Raw genomic sequence first — 22756 nt, 5'->3', positions numbered from 1 at the left:
ACTTCTCCAGAACTCTTTTATGGATTTTACCATATATTTCCATTAGAATTTCGACAAAAAATCTCCAGAAATTTCTTTAGCAATTTCATCAGGGATTCTTTTTTTTTCAGCAAGCAAAAGTCCCTGGGAGTTAAGTTCTTTTTGTTCCTCTTCTTCTAAAGGCTTAAAATCTATTCTACTTATCATCCACATTTAACCAACAAAATTCACTTCCAGTTAGGACAAAACATCTTTTTCATCAATTTCCACAAGGATCCCATTATTAGTTGCTCCAGCGATTACCAACCAATTGAATTCATTGAATTCACAGGGTGTTAAAAAAAACAGTCTCAAGATATAATGAAAATGGATAAAAGATGGTTAACAAATTTATCATACGCTTAATTAATATCTTCGAAAATTTGAGAACAAAAACTAGGCCAAATTGCACGCAACTTCAACAATAAGATGAATTTTAGAGAAAATTTCATTGGACTTTTTATAAAGTTTCTGTTGGCATCCAGCAAGTATACTTTTTCGGAGTTATTTCAGGAGTCAAAATTGGTGGTACAGTAGAAACTCCTTGAGAAGTTCTTTTACAAAATAGTGTTCGGAGCTGAACCAATCGCGGGCTGAAAATCTTCTTAATAAAGCTAATAACAATAATTTACAAAACACTCCAAAAATTTCTTCAGGAATTAGTTGATTATTTTTTTCGTGGATTCCACCAAAAGTCTTAGCGACAATTTCTACTTCAGATCCTTATTATAGGGGTTCTTCTTGAATTTTTTCAGGAATCAACAAATCTTATCGAAATTCCTGCGGAACGTTCTCTAAAGCATTTAAGATAATCTTCAGAATTTAGTCCAGGAGAAAAATTCCTCGTAGAAACACCTGGTTTATTAAGAAGGAATGGAACAGGATCTAACTGGATTCCGTGGGGCTGTCAGTAGTCTTTTAAGGAACTTCTTGAAGTGTTTCTCTAGGAATCTCCAATGGAATTCCTTCAGGAATTGTTCCAAATTCTCTTAGGTAAGTCAAAAGGTTCCAAACAAGTTTTTGTAAGAATTTTAAAATTCCACTTCGGTTTCTCATAAATTTCTACCAGAGGTTCCTCCATAAACTTTCCGATGATTTTCACAATAAGTATATCTGGAATTGTTGTCCAGATGATTGTGTGACTTTTTTTCTCTCGCGAGTTGTTCAACTTTTTCTGCAGGAATTCTTTCAAGTATCTCCTTGAAAATTCTATTGGGAGTAAATTTAGTATGTTGACTTTTTATGGGGTCCTTTTCAAATATACTTAAAAAAAAAACCTTTCAGGAACTATGTGATGACTTCTTCGGAAATTCCCAGTAAAAATGCTTCCTTGCAGAAATTTCTCTATGAGTTCAACAATTACTAATGCAGTTCCTTCGAAAGTTTCCCAAGAAAAAAATGTCGGAAATTTCTTCACAAATTTTTGGACAAAGTTCCATGAAGATATATTTTTTTATTTTTTTTTATTTTGTAGAAACTCATCCAGTATTACCTTCAGATTTTCACCCAGGTGGAACAATCAATATTGATTTGGTTTGGAGAGGGTCACTCGCTCTGGAGGGCCACTCGAAAAAAAAAATGTGAAAAAAGAAAAAAACAAACAGCCCTCCAAGGATGTTCCGGGATTATCTCAAAGAAATTCCAAAGGAACTCCCAAAACAATATCCGAAAAAAAAACTCCTGATGGAACGCAAAGGAAAGGTGTTCTGAAAGAAATCCTGAAGAATCTTCTAGAGAAATTTCTACAGGAAATCGTAGAAAAGTCTGTGGATAATCTTTGGAAATTAGATAAGCTTTTAAATAATTTATGAAGGAACTTGTAGGTAAAACTTTGAAAGCATTTCCCTATAGATTATTGAAAAATTCCAAAAAGAGCCTCTGAAGAAACTGTAGCAGAATATCCTACAACCGTTCCTGAATTAGCGCAAGAATATCAGCAAGTGCTTAAGGGGATACATTCATGCATCAATTACTGGATGACTTTCTATTATTCTGGCCAAAAGTGAAAAAATTTAATAAGCAATAAAATGAGCAAGAACATCAAAAAAAAATCTGCAGCTATTTCAACAGGAGCTCTTGAAAGAATTTCAGAAATTCTCGAAAGATTCTTCCAGAGATATTTTCTGTGATTGCTTCAGGTATTTCTTCCAGGATTTCTCCACAAGTTTCTTCTGGGACTCCTTAGGAAGATGCTTATGGGATTTTTCGCGGGTTCTATCTACTATTCCTGAAGAAGTTTAGTCTGGGATTCTTCAAAGAGTTTCTTCTGAGATTCATAGATTTTTTTAAAACTTTTATTACTTTATTACTGTTTCTACAAACTTAGAAAAAATCATGTAAATTTCCGTCACCCTGGATGCACATATTCAAGCAACACATATGACGTAGATTTAAACACCCAAGTGACGTAATTTTCTGTCACATTTGACTGAATATTTAGTCATATGAAACGTAATGCAGTGTTGCGAATACTCACTTGCGAAAAGTTATACTCACTTGCTTCTATCTCAGTCCAGAAGCATGCTATCAAAAAATGATATTTGATGGACTATTAGATTGTAGTTTAATCTAAAAGTTTGTCGAATAAAGTAAAGGTCGCAGACGCATACCAAAACCGTGAGAGAGCTGTGAGCACAAGGTGAGTATAAATTACACGAATTTTACTCACCTCGTAATCACATCTCTCTCACGACTTTGGTATGCGTTTGCGACCTTTACTTTATTCGGCAAACTTTTAGATTAAACTACAATTTAAAAGCCCCTCAAACATCATATTTTGATAGCGCGCTTCTGAACTGAGATAGAAGCAAGTGAGTATCGCTCTTGCAAGTGAGTATTCTCAACACTGACGTAATGATGCACGATTCAGAAATTGTTTACGTCACCTTGAACTCAATTTTACAAGAATGACGTATTATTAAGTCAGAAGACCTATAAATTTACGTCATTAAATTGTTTACGTCTTGTGTTATAAATTTACGTCACGAGTAATTTTGATTTTTTCGTAGTGTGTAATTCCACACTTTTCATGAAGAGGTTTTATCTGGTATTTCTCCGGAAGTACCTTTCTGGGAATCCTCCAGGATTTCCCTCTGAGATTAACCAGAAATTCTTGTTTAGGATTCCTCCAGGAGTTCCTAAAGGTATTCCCAAGGGTTTTCCTCTGAGATTTTTCCAGGGCTTCTTCCTGACATCTCTCCAGGAATTTCAATCAGGATATCTTTCGTAATTCTTCCAGAAGTTCCATCCAGGATTCCTCTACAAGCTCCTTCCGAGAATACTGCAAGAATTCATTTCTTCCTGATCAGAAAGACATAACCAAATTATAACCGATGGAATTATTATTCTTTCAAAGTAAATTTTATAACAGAATGTGTAATAAAATACGTTGATCATGTATTAAAATAAAAAAAAATATAACAAGAATTGATCTACCTATAGCATAATTGTAACTGACCTTGATAGAATTTTAACAAGCTTATAATAAAGTGAAATTTAAAACATCAAGTGAGAAAAATCAAACTATATCACATGTTGTTATAAACAGATACAAATAAATTGGGTAAAAACTACGAAGGGTACACATAACACATTTTTTTGATAATTTATTTTGAGACTGATATTTTCTTTTCAGTAAAACAGTTATAGGCATCAAAAACTACTTCCACGAAGTATATAAAAAACCCAGGAATTCAAACCTAGGACGCCTCCAACCTAAAAGAGGAATCCGTTGGTTTTCATCAGTGCGGCAATCGCAGTAGTTGAAGTGAAGGATGATATAAGCTCAAATGGTTCTTCGTATTGCTATCAGATAATTAATTGTAACCAACGTTGCTATAACTATGATATAAAACAAACTTGTTTTCAGGCCAATTCAATCTAATATCTCTAAATATAACTAACAATCGTTGATATAATTCTGTTATGTTTCTGTTATGCCTTTTTGATTGAGTTGTTTCACTCAGGTATAAATTCCGAGATTTCTCCAAGAAATTCTTTTCTGAACTATTTTAGGAATTCCATCCAAATATTCTCAAGGAGTTCCTTTTGGTATTTATCTTAAAGCTTTTTCCATGATTCGTACAAAAGTTCCGTCAGTAATACCTCTTGAAGCTCTTGCTGAGATTCATCAAGGAGTTTCTTCTGGAATAACTGGAAGGGAATGACTTCTGGATGCATTCCTTAAGTAACTTCTGTTGAAATTCCGAGAGTATTACCGGTTGAAATTCCTGGAGGGATCCCAGAAGGAACTCCTGGCATATTCTCAGAAGAAAATCTGAAGGAATCTCAGAAAGGATCCCATCATACCCGTGAAGAAACTCCTGAGGGATTCCCAGCAGAAGTTTCTGGAGGCAGAGAGTGGAAGATTCCCAGAAAAACGTTGTCCTAAATCGAAATTTTCCGGCCTATCTGAATGAGTAGGAAATCCCTGTAACACTCATGAAACCGTTTTTCTTCGATAGCAGTACAACATTGGTAGACAATAAAACGTTCCATAATAAATACAAAATTTCACATAAATAATTCGAAAAGTCCCAGTGAAGAAACATGGGTTAATTGATTGAGTTCTCACAGATGCATCTGTGGATGTTTCTCCATAGTGTCCTAAAGTTCGTCAGAAAGCGGTTTCAATAATGTGTACTTTAGTTATTTTTTTTCCAAAATTGTTAATTCAGCAGTCTTTTCAGGAGCTTCATAAAGTGCTCCTCTAGGAATCTGCAATGGACTTCCTACAGTAGTACTACCGGGTATTTCAAATTCTCGTTAGCAATCCAAAATTACCTTACAAGTTTTTATAGGAAATATTAAATATCACTACAGATTCTCGGGAATTTCTTCCAGAGTTTCCTTCATAAACTTTTCGAAGATTTCCTCAACAAGCATGTCAACTGTTGGCCATATTTTTGTATTATTTTTTTTTTCTTACACGAGTTGTACAAATCTTGTCTGAACGAAATTCTTTTAAGTATTCTATGAAAATTCCTTTAGGAGTTAACCTAGTATGTTTCAGGAGTTTTATCTTGGACTTTATTCGGCAACTTCTCCAGGATTACCTGTAAAAATGGCTCATGCAGGAATTTCTCTATAAGTATTTTAAACAATTACAAATGCAGTTCTTTCAAAAGTTTCTCTAAAAAAATCTTTTCCGGGGTTCTCTGAACGAAGTTCTAGAGGAATTTTTAAAGTAATTCCCCGAACGATTTCCAAAATAAACTTCAAAAGAAATTACTGAAGAAACGCCAAGGAGTTTTTTTTTTAATTTCTAAAGAAACTGTAACTGAAATTTCTTAAGGACAGACTTGTTAGAATTCCAAAATGGCCGCCACAATGGTCGACTTTGGTACCTACTCAGGATTTTGAGGGCACAAATCTCTTCGTAAACAAAACCAGCGCACCTGAGCTTCTCATTTTAAACTTAATGCAAGTGAGCAAGAACAGAATAAAAAAATGCACCGTTGTTTGAAGCTTGCTTCTTGAGATTTGTGCGTCTGAAGTTCTGATGCACTTTTTTTGCGGGATTTCAAGACGTTTGTCCATAAAGAAATCTTTGGGAAGTCTGTTAATAATCTTTAAAAATAAAAGAAGCTCCTGGATAATTATTTAAGAAACTTCTGGGGATACTTTTAAAGGCATTAAAAAACTCTTAAAAATATTCCTGGATGGACTCTAAGGTGGCCCACACTTATATGAAAAACAAAAATTTCGGAAAATACCAAGTCTTACCTCCTCAATCAGTTGTTTTGGACTCCCAGAAGCTACGTTCAAAATTTGAGCAAAATCGGTTGAGCCTAAGGGGGCGCTCAAAACGCTTGAAGTTTGTATGGGAAAACTTGGCCAAATGTATGCAGAATTTTTAAGTTTTCGAATTTTGCCGCTAGGTGGCGCTGTGTGCGTTCAATAATCAAACCCTTTGGTATTATTGTAGGTGACTATATGCCAAACAACTTTGAGTCGAGTCAAGTACAAGACACTGAAGACGACCTTACAGTTGAGGTCGAAATACGTATCTGTCAAAGGATGCAAATTCTTAGTGGAATTCAAAGGAACAGTACTTAACGCGATTTTCTTTTATTTATCCCAAAAATGTTCCAAAATTCCAATGCATTATAGTTTGAGTTGGCTTTTTAGTTGTAAATATGTTCCAATCAGGCCCGTGCATAGAAAAGGCGACATGGGAGGGGTTTTTCTCAATTCTGGCAAAGGGCGAAGGGGCTCCTAGTGTATTGAACATCGGCAATGGGAGGGGTTTAACCCCCTAAAACCTGTGCACGGGCTTGGTTCCAATTATAAAATATCTTCTAACATTATTACGAGCAATGAATTATGTTCATGGAATTTGGGGTGTTTGTCCTTTTACCTATCTTTTCCATTTTTTTTTTATCGAAAACAATTGCAAGCATGCAGCATCGGTACTTTTTTTTTTCATCGTGAATCGTCCTGTAGAGCATGCAGAAATGGTAAATTAGTGCTAAATTTACAATATTGAATGAAACGATTAGAGAGAGAGAAAGAGTAACATTTAAGATGGACGATTCGGACTTCGAAAAAGTTTCGTGGCACTCCTTGTGGGAATCCTCAATGAGTACCTTCCTGAATCTCTCCAGGAATTTTACCAAGAATACCTTCTAAGATTTCCGCATGAATTCCTCCAAGATTTTTTTCCGTGATTTCTTCAGAAATGTATTCCAGAATTCCTCCTGAAGTTTTTATTGAGATTTCTCAGGAAGATCTAATATTTCTCCAGAACCCAAGCAGCACATGTCACAGAGGAGTATCGACAGCGCAGGTATTTGGTTGTACGGGAGCTACACTCATGTAATTCTAACCCATAGGCAGAATAATCTCATGTTCAACAAAAAACCTGCGCTGCCAATACTCTTTTGCGACATGTGTGCTGCTTGGAAAGTTGCTTCTGAGATTCATGAAGAGGTTCTGTCTGGGATTCCATCAATATTTTCCGCTGAGATTAACTAGAAGTCTTTTTTATGCGATTACTGTTGAAGTTTCTCCAGAGTTTCCTTCTCAGATTCCACCAAAACTTCCTCTCGACACCTCCCCAGGAATTTCAACCGGGATATCTGTCGGGATTCTTCCAGAAGTTCCTCTAGAAGTTTCTTCCAGGACACCACTACTAGGTCCTTCCGGGATTACTTCAAGAAGATCGATACCGGTTTAAACTCCTGGAGGGATCACTGAAAATACTCCTGGTGTATGCTCAGAAGAAAATTTTGAAGTATTCCCAGAAGAGTTCCCATCGTAGTCATGGAATCCTGTCAGAAAAAGGCATTAAAAGAATCTTAGAAGAAGTTCCAGAGAGATCCCGAAATAAAAATCTAGAATGAAGCTAAATTGATTGATTTGTCTTTATTGAAGAGACTTTCAGAATGAAGCTAAAAAAAATCCAGAATAAACTTATAGGGGAATCCCAGAACGAACTTCTGGAAAAAATCATGCAGGAATTCCTGAAGGAAGTCCTATTTAAACTCCTGGAGGAATCCCAAAAGGAGCTTCTGAATAACAGTAGGAATTTCTACACAAATCTCTGGAGGAGACTCGTATAAAATTGCTGGAAAAGTCCCGGAAGAAACTGCTCGGGGAATCGCTCCAGAAACATCTCCAGAAATCTTAGAAGGAGCAATTTTTTAAGGAACTCTTGCAAGTATCCTACAAAGAGCTCCAGGATAATCTGAGAAGAATCCAAAGGAATCCCAGAAAGAACTACTGGAGGAATCCCAGATGGAAGTCATGCAGAAGTTTTGGATGGAATTCCTGAAAGAATCGGGGAGAAGCTTCTGGAGCCATCCCTTCAGGAATTCCTGGAGTAATGTTAGCGGACACTCTAGGTAAAATCTCAGGATAAAAACTGGAGTAAACTCTAAAAGAACTTAATTCTCGGGGATTTCGGCTTTCAGTCAAAGAAAAGCGTTGATTTTCTTATCTCAACGCTTTTCTTTGACTGAAAGCCGAAATCCCCGAGAATTAAGTCAACTTCCCAGTCGAACCTCTAAAAGAACTTCTGGAGGATCTAATGGATTAATTTCTGTAGAAATAAAAAAAAATCTCTGGTGGAATTCCAGAAGGAGCTCTCATGAGCAATTTATAAATAAGCACAATTCTCAATGCGCGCGAATACCCCTTTAACATAACCCGAGCCGAAGAGAAAAACAATCGCATAATAAAATGCGTTATTTTGGCAAAATAACTAAGTAATGAAGTCAGTTATTTTAATGTTATTAACATAACATATTATGTTATAAACTTGCGTGTCATAAGCGGCAAAATAACAAATATCATAACAAAAAAATGTTCCTGGAAGACAAATTTAATAACATGTTTTGTTTGTGTCAATAACAACTTAATAACAATGAATTTGGAAAATATTTCAATAACAAATTTTGATCTTCAAAAGTTATTGATAACAAACCAAAAGCAAAATTTTTTGGACCACCCTTCAGATAGAGTTATGCTAATTGCGAATTATAACATATGAGTCTAACTATTTCCGAGGAACTACTAATCAACCAAGTATTACAACATTCTGAGATTTTCTATGGAATTGATACGACTATATGTAACTGGATACAAAAAATGATAAATAAAACAGGGCTTAATTGTCGAAGTGTTCATAAAATAATAAGCTGACAAGAAAAATAATTAGAATAATTAGCTAATATGTACGGAATGCTGTAAAGAACGTAAATCTCCAATATTGTAGTTACAATTTCAAAACTTGTTATTGTTTTGATATTGTTTATCAAATATTTGTACACACTCAATATCAATATAATAACTTAGCAAACCATAACAAAACATGATATTTAAATGTTGTTTAATTTGTGCATATCAGTTGCTGGATAATAACAAAATAAGATTGTCCAACAAACCATGTTATGAAAAAGTAATTCCTTGATAAGTTATTAATAACAAAACAAGATATAAAAACTGGTTATGTTATTTTGTAGTTATTATTTTGCTATTCTCTTCTGCTCGGGAAAGGCCACAAAACAGCAAAGACTTGAAGAATTTCCACATAGCACAACCACGAAGTGCAGTCTCATATACGCCACGTATGAAGCCCTCAAAAGGCTATTTGCATTTCAGAACAAATTTTCTGGCCTATCTAAGCCGACGTCTACACTGGACAGAAATGTCTTGTCTTTTTTCCGAACAGATGTGTCATGACAGAAATCCTCGCTGTTTGCAAAGAGAACAGCGGTGTTGAACATTTCTGTTACGTTTTCACTTTCTGGCAAAAAGGCAAGACATTTCTGTCTAGTGGAGGCGTGGGGTAAGTGCGTAGGGAATTCCTGTACCCAACTTACATTTTTGCTGGAGCTTTCGTCCGAGTGAGTTTATACCACAAGCTCTTACGTGGCTAATTTTGTTTGTAGGGTATCGCTTAAGAAACCGTTTTTCTTTGACCGCAGCCGAAGACGACATTTTTCTATTTGCTTCGGATTTCGAGACAGAGGAGTTTTAAACTTTGCTTGACAACTAGTGCAACCTAGCGGCAAAATCACTAACTAGTTGGTGAATCACCAGATTGTTCTTATCCTTCTGAAAATTTTGCCGAAGATAACACTTTTCTATTTGCTTTGAATCCTGAGGAGATGTTGAAGTATAAAACTTCACTAGATAACTAGCGCTATCTAGCGACAATAATTGGTGAGTTGTCAGATTGTTCTTAATTCTTCTAAACAACTTCACCGAAGACGACACTTTTGAATCTGATCCGGATTCCGAGATGTTTGAAACTTTACTTGATAACTAGCGCCACTTAACCACAAAGTTTTAGTTTTCAGTTTGTTTTGTTTTTTTTTTAATTATCAACTTATTGGAGAATCATCGGAATGAACTTATCCTTCAAAATAATTTTGTGGAAGACACCTAGTGGCGAAATCACCAACTAATTGGTTAATCATCAGATTATTCTTATACTTCTGAACAACTTTACCGTGGACGACACTTTTCTATCTGAGTTGGATTCCGAGATATTGAAGTTTGAAACTTCACTTGACAACTAGCGCCATCCAATAGTGAAATCACCGACTTATTGGTAAATTATTAGATTGTTCTTGATCTTCTCAAAAACTTTGCCGAAGACTCCGTTATTCCAAACAAATTTGATCTTGAGATATCGCATGTGACAACATTTCCAAAGACGGCGTTTTCTCATCTCATCCTAGCGGTGAAATCTCCAACTAATTAGTGTATCACCAGATTGTACTTGTACTTTTGAAGGACTTTGTCGAAAACGACACCTTTCTGTCAAATAAAAAGAAAATCGGGTTAAGTACGGTTCCTTTGAATTCCACTATGAATTTGCATCCTTTGACAGATACGTATTTCGACCTCAACTGTAAGGTCGTCTTTAGTGTCTTGTACTTGACTCGAGTCGAGTCAAGTACAAGACACTAAAGACGACCTTACAGTTGAGGTCGAAATACGTATCTGTCAAAGGATGCAAATTCATAGTGGAATTCAAAGGAACCGTACTTAACCCGATTTTCTTTTTATTTACAGATATTCCCCTAACAAGCCCAGGTTAATCATCACCTTTCTGTCTCCATTGGGTCTCGAGATATAGAAGTTTAAAACCATGTTTAAAACTTTACTTGACAACTAGCGCCACGTAGCAGTGAAAAATTTGAACCCGATACTGAGTTTTCAGAATTTGGAAGAAAACATATACAGCGGCCGTTCGCACGTTGCGAAGTAAACGCATAACAGTTTGATATTGCGCTTATACTCGCACCCGCAACAGCTCCTTTTGCAGCCGCTAATTCCGCAAGTTCTGTTTTGGTGCTATTCGACGCCCAAACCGCCTGGAGACTAACCGGAATGAACTGAGGATGGCAACAATCGTAGAAAGAACGAGCTTTCCATTCGCACCACCGCAATATCTGTTGAAATTGTGTTCCATAACAAATCCGGAAAACAAAACAAAAACAAAAATAGAGTTGCCAAAATTCAATGAGCAAGTTGGTGTAGGGTGACCAGTTTGTCGAATTAAAAGTTTACCCCGGTTATTCGAAAACAGTCAGTGTCGTATATGCGGGGTAATACGGTATCGTAAACTCGGATAAATCCCTGACGTTTCAAGGCCAAAACCTAGACATTCCTCAGGAGGCTCATATCACCCCGATCTCCCCATGCATGGCAATCCCTTTTCCGCATTCATTGGCGACGTTACGTTGTTGTTACGAGTTTTGGGTGCGCATTTCTTCGCTTCACTTCGTCGTCTATTTATAGGTCGACGCGGCGTCGTCTACGGTTGTTGGTTGGAAGCAAAATAATCCGATTGTCGCGATCGAACAGTCAGGCACGCGCGTGACATACCCATCGTAACAAGTCCGCGGGAATGTAAAAACCAGCTGCATCGCCGACAGTTCCCATGCTGGGAAAACGTCAAAATGCGACGGCATCAAAACAAGCAAACGCCTGCTGAGCAATAAATTGGCTTACGGCGACGACCCCGAAAATTCGAATGTTTTCGTTCCGATCGCAGTAGTCTGCGTGCTCCTGCATTTCCGCTGTGTTGGTGAGAGCGCATTTGCTCTTGCTTGGCTCGCGGTTCAGTGTTTGAGCAATCACAATCAGCAGCGCGGGAGGATGGGGCACATGGGTCACCCCTTCCCCGGGACTCGCTAGACAAACTGTAGTCTACGTGCGTTATCATATGTGTAGAGCTATGACGTAGATAGGGCTTGATTGGGCACTACAAACTGTCGCGTAGGCAGAGGCTTCTTTCGTAACGAACACTGGCAAGGGGGGCACCACTGGAAGGATGTCGATGAAAACACTGATAAGAACACTTAATCATCCGATTTGACACGGGCTCCATACGGTAGGATTCTTCTTCTGGAGCCCCGGAAAACCCCGTTTCTGTGGAAATCTCGTACCTTTTCACCAACACTCGCGCACAGCTTCGCACAACACACTGTTCCACTGCTGGCCGTGGCGCTCCTGTTGGGGCACCCCTTGCCTAGCTGCTTGACTTGGCAACCTAGTAGGCGACCACTCGCTGGGAAAACTTCCACCACTTCTATCCAGCCTACTTCGATCGAGGCAAGGATATCGGTGCTCGCCCGCGATTCCCGGGAACAGATCCGCAATCAGATCACCACGCACGCACACCCGAGAGCACAATTCGCCGAGTTTCCGAATCCCGAAATCCGTCCGCGAATAAACACCGTAAATTATCACAGGTTTCCTCCTCTGGATGTGGATGCAACTCGAAACGACCGAGCAAAATTTGCTGCTGCTGCTGGTGCTGCTCCAATCCGCAAAACAGTGAAACACAGACGAATTTTCCGCGAGTTGATGGTGTGTGCGAGAGAGAGAGCGAGCGCGAGCGGGAGCGAATTTTCCAATTCGAACAACGCTTTTCCTCGCACTCACCATCCGTCATCGTCATCATCGGACCATCGGTCATCGTGCCGGGAAACAACAACCTGCTCAGCCTCTCTCGTCCTCTTTCGCTCGCTGAGGTGACACTGTCGGTGTGAGGTGGAACTCACGCGCAACCACCCGTCTCACCTTGCCTCTCCGACGAGAAAAGAAAATGTCAATCGGGAGGGTGGCTCGTCGATAGCGTACGGTACGAATGGGAAAAGTGGGTGGTGAGAAAATGAGTGTCCAGTCCGAGCGGAGAGAGTGAGTGGCGGACGCCTCATGCGCATGGCACACAGAGGAGCTCTTATCACCTGCACCTGCACACAAACAGGCGACGGACGGATGATGATGGACTCACAATCTTGCACGGATCGGCGAGAGAGAGATATTAGAGATAGAGAACACGACACAGGAGCAATGACGTTCCGTCGAAGAACGGAAAACAAACCACCACATATTTCTAGATTGAGTTTAAATAAGGGCGAAACTAACATGAGAGAGTTCTCTTCATCGACTCTCTCTTCTGCAAATTAAAGTGACAAGATGCAAATTCAATCGAACTTTTTTACACTTAGACGCTAGATTGCATCGCAACCTAGCGATTTATGATCAAAAAGTTTAACAATACTTGCATCTTGGCACTTTAATTTGAAGAAGAGAGAGTCGATGAAGAGAACTCTCTCATGTTACTTTCGCCCTTATTTAAACTCAATCTAGATTTATCTATCACTGGTAAGGCGGGGAGGTTTGACACAATGTTCGAAACTTTTCGAAAAGGGCGGCTGGGAAAATTTAAGGGAGGAAGCAATCGCTTGGCAGGTGGCTCCGTTTTGGGAATGTCAGTTATAGGAAATGCGAATGTTTTTTTTCCAGTGTATTTAAGTTAGTTTTAGTAGTAAACAAACTGTGGGATCCGGGCAAGGAGTTCTCGTTGATAATTCTGGTGGGCAGTTGCGGTTTTCGTCGCGCATTCGTGAGCGTGTTGTTTGTTTTTTTAAGACGTGCATCCATAGTTGGAAAACAGACAAATAACTCATTAAATTACCGTGTGAATACTGCAATAAGACGATGCGTCTAGGTTGGTAACAAAGGTAGAGTGAAAAGGAGGACAATTCTCACTGCACCGTAACAGGTCGATGACCCCTACCTTAAATACTGGAGATCATAGGCGCCAACTTAGAGGAGGGGGGACAAGCATGATTCTGCCCCCCCCCCCCCCCCCAATATTTGACAATTTTTATTTTTTTTCCATACAAAAAATCATAAAAGGCAAGCTTGTAAAACTGGTCTAGCCGCTCAAGTTTTTCATATATGTACGAGTCAACGAGCCGGGGCTGCCTAAGAGCAAGTTTTTTTTTTATCTAGTTCGTTTATTTGGGGCTCAATCGCGTATAACGCTTTACGGAGCCGAGGATCTTTCTTTGTACTTAATAGTATACATTATACAGAGTAATAACTTTTTAATGATATCTGTTAGTAATGGGTGGAAGCCAGGGTACTCGTGGCAGCTCGAGGTTAGAAGGTCACATTTTGAGGGATGGACAGGGTAAGGATTGGGCCAAAGGTTTCACTGCTGCTCATCCGGGGGTGAATCGCATCTTACTAGCGTATTCGGTGCCTTGTGGTGTTGGTACCAACTTGTTGTGGGACTTGGTCTTCCGGATGGCCAGGGGCAGCTTGGTAACACAAAGAGGACAAAACAGAGAAAAAAAACTGGAGAAGAAAACACAAGCAAATTAAACTTTTATACCAGCAGAGCGAAGAAAGTCGAAAATACATCCCATGTATGTGACATCGCGGGTCCCCAACACATCTCTCACAAGAACAAAGGGTTGTCTACCTCGGGTCTCAAGGGTATCCAAAAGTAGCGCTCTGGAGGCGTCATTATCCGGGCATTGCCAAACTACGTGGTCGATGTCATCATAACCGGAACCGCACTTAGTACAAACATTGCTCAACGCGAGGTTAACCCTGTGTAAATGCGCGTCTAGCGAGTAATGGTTGGACATAAGTCTTGACATCACGCGAATGAAATTGCGACTTACATCCAGACCATACCACCACACTCGCAAAGAAACATTAGGAATAATGGAATGTAACCACCGTCCCAGCTGGCCATCTCGCCAATCATTTTGCCAACTTTGAAGAGAACTCTGGCGAACAAAATGGAAAAATTCATCATGTGAAATTCTTCTATCATAGATCTCACCTTCCTGTGCGCCCACCTTTGCGAGAGAGTCCGCCTTCTCATTGCCATAAATTGAGCAATGTGAGGGGACCCATACAAAGGTAATCTTGTATGATCTTTCGACCAGTGCACCCATCTGCTCCCTTATTTTTGTAAGAAAGTAAGATGAATGTTTTACAGGTTTCATCGACCGGAGTGCCTCAATCGAACTAAGGCTATCCGAGAAGATGAAGAAATGGTCTACGGGCATGTTGGAAATCATCCCCAAAGCGAAGTTGATTGCTGCCAGCTCAGCAACATAAACCGAACAAGGTTCCTGAAGTTTGCGGAAGGCGGTGAAATTTTCATTGAAAACACCGAAACCAGTGGATCCATTTATGCGGGACCCATCAGTGAAGAATCTCTTATAGGAATTGACATTTTGGTACTTTTCGTTAAAAATGCGAGGAATAGATATACACCGAAGTTGATCTGGTATTCCCTGAATAGCTTGTTTCATGGACAGATCGTATTTAACAGAGGTACTGTCATTAGTGAAGTGAACACGGGGAGGATTATAACTTGGTAGGCTTATGTCAGATGACATGTAGAACAGATAGATTCTCATGAATTTTGATTGAGTGTTCAGACTGAGCATTTCTTCGAAGTTTTCAATGACAAGTGTGTTGCTCACTCCACACTTGATAAGTAACCTTAGCGAGAGCTCCCAGAATCGGTTCTGGAGAGGTTTCACCCCTGCCAAGACCTCAAGGCTCGCATTATGCGTTGAGTGCATACAGCCGAGAGCAATACGCAAACAACGGTATTGAATTCGTTCCAACTTTATTAGGTGGCAGTTTGCTGCTGAGTGGAAGCAGAAAGAGCCATACTCAATAACAGAGAGAATAGTCGTTTTGTAAAGTTTTATGAGGTCTTCCGGGTGAGCACCCCACCATGTTCCGGTAATTGTGCGTAGAAAATTGATCCTTTGTTGACATTTTTGCACCAAATACTTGATTTGGGTACCCCAAGTGCCTTTTGAATCAAACCAGACCCCAAGGTATTTCGAAGTCAAAGACTGGTCGATTTCTATTCCCAAAAGATTGAGTTTCAGTTGGGCTGGGTTCCGCTTTCTAGAAAACACAACCAATTGAGTTTTTTGCGGAGCAAACTCGATCCCCAAATCTCTTGCCCAAATGGACAGATTGTTTAAGGAACTTTGCAATGGTCTTTGCAACATTTCTGCATGTGGGCCTTTTAGAGAAACCACAGCATCATCTGCAAGTTGTCTTAGCGTGCATTGTCCTTCCAAGCAACTATCAATGTCTTTCACGTAAAAATTATAAAGCAAGGGACTTAAACATGAGCCTTGGGGTAGGCCCATGTAACTAATTCTGGAAGTTGTCAGTTGTCCGAGATTGAAACTCATATGTTTTTCTGACAACAAATTATACAAGAAATTATTTAAAATTCCTGGAAGTCCACTATTGTGCAGTTTTTCTGACAATATTCCTATGGAAACTGAATCAAAGGCGCCCTTAATATCCAAGAAAACTGAAGCCAGTTGCTCCTTTTCCGCAAAGGCCAGTTGAATATCTGTTGAAAGCAACGCTAGACAATCGTTTGTTCCTTTGCCCTTGCGAAACCCGAACTGCGTATTTGAAAGCAAGCTATTCGATTCAACCCAATGGTCGAGTCGCGATAGGATCATTTTTTCCAACAGTTTCCTTAAACATGATAACATAGCAATTGGGCGGTATGAATTATGATCAGACGCTGGTTTACCAGGCTTTTGAATAGCTATTACTTTGACCTGTCTCCATTCATGCGGAACGATGTTGTTCTCCATGAATGAGTTGAACAGGTCCAGTAATCGTCTTTTCGCGATATCTGGGAGATTCTTAAGAAGATTGAACTTGATCATATCGCGTCCCGGAGCGGAATTGTTTGATGAAAGAAGAGCCATAGAAAGTTCCAGCATAGTGAAGGGTCTGTCCAGAGAACCGTCTCTTGGGGATGTTTCCCAAGAAATCGGTTGTGCTGGGACTGAGTCTGGGCAGACCTTTTTCGCGAAGCTGAATATCCAACGGTTGGAGTATTCGTCACTCTCATTAGAAGAAGAGCGGTTTCGCATGTTGCGAGCCACTCTCCAAAGCGTTGTCATTGAAGTTTCTCTTGAGAGACCCTCAATGAAGTGTCGCCAATAACTACGCTTCTTCGCTTTCAGCAGGTTTCTCAGCTGTCTTTCGAGCTTTGCGTACTCTTGATAAAGATCTGAGGTACCGTGCCTACGAAAAGTTTTGAAAGCATCAGATTTTTTAAGATACAACTGGGTGCAATCATCATCCCAGCCTAGTGTGGCTTGTCTTCTTTTGAAGGTTGCACTTGGAACACGTCGTTTTTGTGATTCTAATGCACTCTTATATATCAGTTCAGACAGGAATCGATACTCATCCAAAGGTGGGAGGGGATTGAATGATTCGATGCCAAAAGATACCGCTTCTGCATACTTTTGCCAATCGATATTCCTTGTGAGGTCAAAAGGAACCTGAATTGGATGGTCTGACTTTTCACTATTATGCTTTATGGTGGTTATAATGGGTAAGTGATCACTACCATGAGGATCCTCGATTACCTTCCACAAGCAATCGAATGATAGTGAACTTGACCCCAGTGATAGGTCGAGACGACTTTCTTTGCCGTCAGATGCAATACGTGTCACTTCACCTGTATTTAAAATGTTCAAATTGAAATCGTCGCACAAATCATAGAAAATGGCCGCTCTATTATCGTCATATGGTTCGCCCCACCCTGTACCATGTGCGTTCATATCACCCAGAATTAAAACTGGATGTGATAGTGCAGAAACCGCATTCCAAAGATGACGGCGGTTGATTGAAATTCTTGGAGGAATGTAAACGGAAGCTACGCAAAGTTCTTTACCCTTTACGTTTATTTGGCAAGCGACGATTTCTACGCCAGGATGAGTCGCGATTGGAATTCTATAAAATGAGTAAGTCTTTTTGATCCCCAAAAGAACTCCCCCATAATGGTCATCTCTATCCTGGCGTATAATGTTAAAATCGTGGAAGTTGAGTTCATCTTCAGAAGAAAGCCATGTTTCACAAAGGGCAAATATATCACAATCAGAGTTGTGAATCAAAAACTTAAACAGATCTAATTTAGGTCTTAGACTATGACAGTTCCACTGTAGCACAGTGATCATATCTTGTACCTCACTTGATGAATTATCCATCGAAAGATATGATCGCAGCAAGGAGGGGCCATGATTGTGTCAGATTCCGAAGATATTCTTCTACTGTAGGTATAAACATATCAATAATGCCTCTAAATGTTTCTGGAAGGCTGAGGGCATTATATAAGCGATCCACGAGAACCCTAAAAGTAAATAGTCCTCGCTTGGGTCTAGGAGGCTTACTTGAACTGCGAGGAACTTTGGTAGCTTTTTTCTTGCTACCTTGTCGATTATTTCTCTTTGAAGTGTATTTAACAGACGGAGACGGGTGTGACAGGTTCTTGCTACAACATGGATCTGAAGCTAGAGGAACCTGATTCTTCGGAGTTTTTAAGTTTACCCCGTCTCCTTTAACATTAGGCAAACTTTAGAGGGAAGACTTTAAAAAGACCTTTCGGCGCAATCCCGGGGAAGATGATGACTTCCTTTTTCCAGGTGCGTGTACCTCCGAAAGAGATCCACCCTCATCAGTTTCGCCATCGTCCTGATCATCGGAAGACAACTCCTGATAGGGATTTTCAACTGGGACAGCTGATTCAGACACGGAATCTGGTGTTTTAAAAGATTTCACCATCTCCGCATATGTCTGTTTGGAGCGCTTTATGATAGAGCGACTCTCATTTCGAATGCGTCTTTTGTAAGCCGGGCAAACTTGCAAGTCGTGTGGATCTCCGCCACAGTAGCTACATTTTTCCGCTTCCTGTGTGCAAGAGTCCTCCAAATGAGCTTGGTTGCATTTGCCACAACGGGGCTTGTTGTCGCAAAAGCTATCACTGTGACCAAACTGCTTGCATTTGGTACAATTAAAAACCTTCGGCCTAAAAAGATGCACTGGGTAAAAACCACCATCAATTACAACAAATTCCGGGAGGACGGAACCTGGAAAAGTCACTCGAAAAAACGCTGAAGGCGAGTACACCTTTTTATTTCCTTCCATGGAAACCTTAGATAAGCGTTTACAGTCTAGGATAGCCACATCAGGAATTGACCTATTTTTGAATCGACCAAAGCCGGTCTTGATGTCCTCACATGTCAGCATTTCGTCGAGGATCTTCCCCTCCACCTCCACTTCTCGTGCTGGCACATAGACCGCGTATTCAACAGTAAACGCTTCGTGTTGAGCAATTTCATTTGCTGCTTTGTAGCTAGGTGCGGTAACACGCAGCTTGGATGCTTTCACTTGGTGAATAACGGTCCCAGGATACTTACGCGTCAGCTCTCGAGAAATCGAAAGCATATTCAATGGTTTGCATTTGCGCCGGAAATAGACAACCCAAGGTCCAGGCGAAGATGGCTGATAAAACCGCGTACGAGCAATGATATCATTGGGAGGCGTTTCGCCTCCATTTGAAACGTCCATGCGGGAAAAAATCAACCGCAGAAGAGTAAAACGTCAATGAAACAGAAGCAAATCTTTGAAAATTTAATTTATAATGGAAGAAAAAAAAAACAAGAAAAAAAAAATCAAGGAAAAAACTGCAAAATATTTTATGTCCGATTGCAATACTTATTCTGTAACGCCCTATATGAGTTCAAAACTCGGACTAGGTGAGAGACAGAAAATATGCCTGGGCAACCTTGAACCGACTTTGGTTTGGATGAGCAAAACAAATTCAACACAATGGGGGGCGAATGGATAATAAAAAGTGCTACTTAGCCGTTCGATGTTCGTTGTAGCTACAGCAGCAAGCCGTCCGCACTACAGGTAGAAAACAATCCGAGCCGTCTGCTGCCTTTCTGCTGCTGTTGGTGCGGGAATGAATCGACCACTGTTGGCTTATAGTGATGTCGAATTAAACACTGTGGCACGATACTAGTTGACTTTAAGTCAAGCTAGTTCGCTTCCTTCACTAAGCGCACACACCTATGACACTATTTTGCACTGTTAATTGGGGATAACTTGATAGCAAAACTGATCAAAAACCCACACGTGCGGTGGGGCAAAAAGATCAAATAATAAAACTGTTGCAAACAAGTGCCGCGTGTGGAGACCGGGAACCTGTCGACCGACTCGTTCAAGCGCTCGGTAAGGAATCTAAGAGCAAGTTTACCGGGGGCTACTATCTGGGCGAAGAAATGATTGCCCACGGAGTTGTCATTTTAGTTTAGTTACCCATTTCCACACCGGTCGCTACTATATTTAGTTACCGAGTTCCGTACCGGTCGTTGCCAAATATTGTTTCGGTATAACAAAATATTCTGACATCTGTCATTTTTTTTCCTTTCGTATGAAAAATAAGTGCAATCAACGTATTCAACGATTTCATCAAGTATAGTTAATTTCTTTGCTAACTGGACTGCGACAGAAGTGCGGAATCTCAAATAAAAGTGCTATACTGCATCAAATCGTTTTGGTGTCTACACCGCACTTATTCATCATGTTCTAATGAATGAGTGCGGTGAAGACACCAAAACGATCCGACGCAAAATCGCACTTTTATTTGAGATTCCGCACTTCATCGTCGCACTTTTAACTGCGCAATGCGCAATATTTCTTTCCAAGTTTTTCTTGCAGGCCCGTCCACAGAAGTGGCGCCAAGGGAGGGGTTTTTCCCTTTTTCGACAGAAGGCGGAGGGGCGCCTAGTGTATGAAGTGTCGGTAGGGGGGGGGGGGGGTTAACACCCAAACCCCCCCCCCCCCCCTAGTGCACGGGCTTAATTTCTTGAAGGGGTTCTGCGAGAATTCCTTCGGGAAAGGTAAATACTTACCTTGCCTTCGTAAGTATGTATGTACCTCTTTGGATCCCTTCATCAAGTCCTTTCAGGATTATGTATGTCATGAAGTTCTTCAACGAATCCTTCAGATGGACCTTAAGGAATTTCTTCATGGATTCTTTTAGACTTCTTCAAGAAGGATTCTTGCGGGAGTTCCTCTAGGAAAATATCCTTGATGAATTTCTGATATCATGCTTGATCAGGTATGGCTTCTGAATGGATCCTTGTGAGATTTTCTAAAGGAATTTGTAAAAATGCTTGCAAGAAGTTTTGGAGGAATTTTCAAAGGAATCATCGGAGAATCTTCTAGATGAATTCTAAGATGTATTCGGAATGAATCATTGGGTTAATTTTGTTTATAACTTTGATAACATCCTTGACCGATTACAGGTCGGACTCGATTATCCGGGTGACTCCAAAATTATTTCACCCCGGATAATCGAATCACCCGGATAATCGAGCCATGCTTATTTTCTTTTATTTTTGATGTTCTTCAATCAAAAACAGTTCGTTAAACATAGAAGCTATCACACGTGACGTTGTAGGGCCTAAACTCAACGTCTGGTATTATAATAACCATGTTTTTTGAAAATGAAATTTTGGATGAAAAATGTGAAAAAATAAAAACAATTTTCTAATAGGCTAAATCCTATTTACAGGTGTTGTATTTGATGTTTATCACGTTTTTTGATATATGGTAATTAAAAATTTGTAAACTAAGCAAAAACTAACTTTTCCCCGAATAATCGAGCAATTTTTGCCGGATAATCGAGCCCCGGATAATCGGGCCCCCGGTTAATAGAATCCCCGGATAATCGAGTCCGACCTGTACTACAGTACTATGAAGTAGTAGTAGTAGATATAAGAAGTAGGGTTTTAACCCCTTTACCGGCACAACAGGTAAACAAAATTGTGCATTACCTAAATTCACAACGCAATGACCGTCTTCGTCCAGTTTTTTTTTCCATCTGAATCAGATACCTTATTGCGTAAACTTGTTGTTAACACTAATTGTTGTGAAGATTTTCTGCCGGAAAGTTGATTTTAAACGAGTTTACTGCACCTAGTCCAGCAAAATCAAATGGGAAATCTCTTCGACACCCATCTTTGTGCTGCCGAAGTGCACTCGTCTGCGTGTAATATTTGTTTTGAGCACTTGTGCGGCTTCAGAGTGAAAATGTAGCTCATTGACTGTGGATTCCGTTGCGGAAATGTTGCGGGAGATGATTACTTACGGAAGTGCGTTTGGAAAATATGCGGCAAGTGATATTTTTGTGGGCTTCGTGGCCGTGCGGTTAGCGGCGGCAGTCGTCTAGGCGTATCGTAAGCCAGGGAGTGTGGGTTCGATTCCCGCTCCAGTCGGTGGAAACTTTTCGTCAAACGAAAAATTCATCACTGGGCCACTGGGTGTTCTGTGTTGTCCGTTGTCTAGTGTAAGTAATGTGTTCAGTCTGTGCAGCCTCTGGCTGAAGACGGTGTGAATTGTCTTTAAAGTGATATTTTGATTTGTTTTGCTGTGAGGTGCCTGGAATTGACGAGGGTGCCCAAGTAGTTCAAAACCCTGCTATGAGGAATAACATAAAGGATCCCTGAAGAAATTTTGATAGCAAAGGGATTTTTGGAAGAATTAATTATGGAATGCTTTAATTTATTTTTCAAAGAAATCTATGGCATAAATTCCAAAGAATTCCTCTCAAAATCGTTGATGTTGATTTGCAAAAGAATTTCTATAGCTTGAAAAATCCTTGAAGAAAAAAAATAAGTCTTCACTGGAATTTCTTAAAGGATTCATTAACGAATCGTGAAAGAGTAACTAAAAAAAAACCGAAGAAGTCTTCGAACGATTTAATAGAGCAATTATTAGAAGAATTTCTGAAGAAATCATTAAACAATGCTTCATAAGAAAACCTTGATAGGACTTCAAGAAAAACCATTTGAGGTGTTGCTGAACCCTCCGGAAATCAAATCTTGAAAGAATTTCTACAGGATTCCTCTGGGAAATTTGCTCAATTCCTTCAGAAACACTTGGAGGAGTTCGAAGCAAATCTTAGAGGAGTTTGTAAAGAAGTCCTTGAAGTATTTCTTAGATGAATCATTAAAGATATCTAAGAAAGAATTCTTGAAGTTCCTCATTTGGAACAAATGCTTGATGAAATCCTTAGAAGAAAAATCCTAATAGCTTCGTAAAAAAAATCCGGACGAAA

At 39.8% G+C, this 22756-nt stretch overlaps 1 protein-coding gene across 2 annotated transcripts in view; it reads right to left on the bottom strand.

The window, feature by feature from the left end:
• LOC109417328 (uncharacterized protein DDB_G0283357-like) overlaps positions 1-12472 on the bottom strand; it is a 1264336-nt gene extending 1251864 nt beyond the window's left edge. Inside the window, exon 1 of one of the 2 annotated variants that reach the window (XM_062847080.1) lies at positions 11866-12472. The gene's annotated coding sequence lies outside the window, so the exon portion shown is untranslated. The remainder of the gene's footprint in view (positions 1-11865) is intronic. The other variant, XM_062847079.1, reaches the window with a different exon arrangement.
• Positions 12473-22756: the final 10284 nt, after the last annotated feature.

Source organism: Aedes albopictus, chromosome 1, assembly GCF_035046485.1.
Source record: "Aedes albopictus strain Foshan chromosome 1, AalbF5, whole genome shotgun sequence".
Taxonomy (NCBI): Eukaryota; Metazoa; Arthropoda; class Insecta; order Diptera; family Culicidae; genus Aedes; species Aedes albopictus.
Note: the sequence above shows the minus strand (reverse complement) of the source record. Positions and strands in the feature narration are given on the sequence as shown.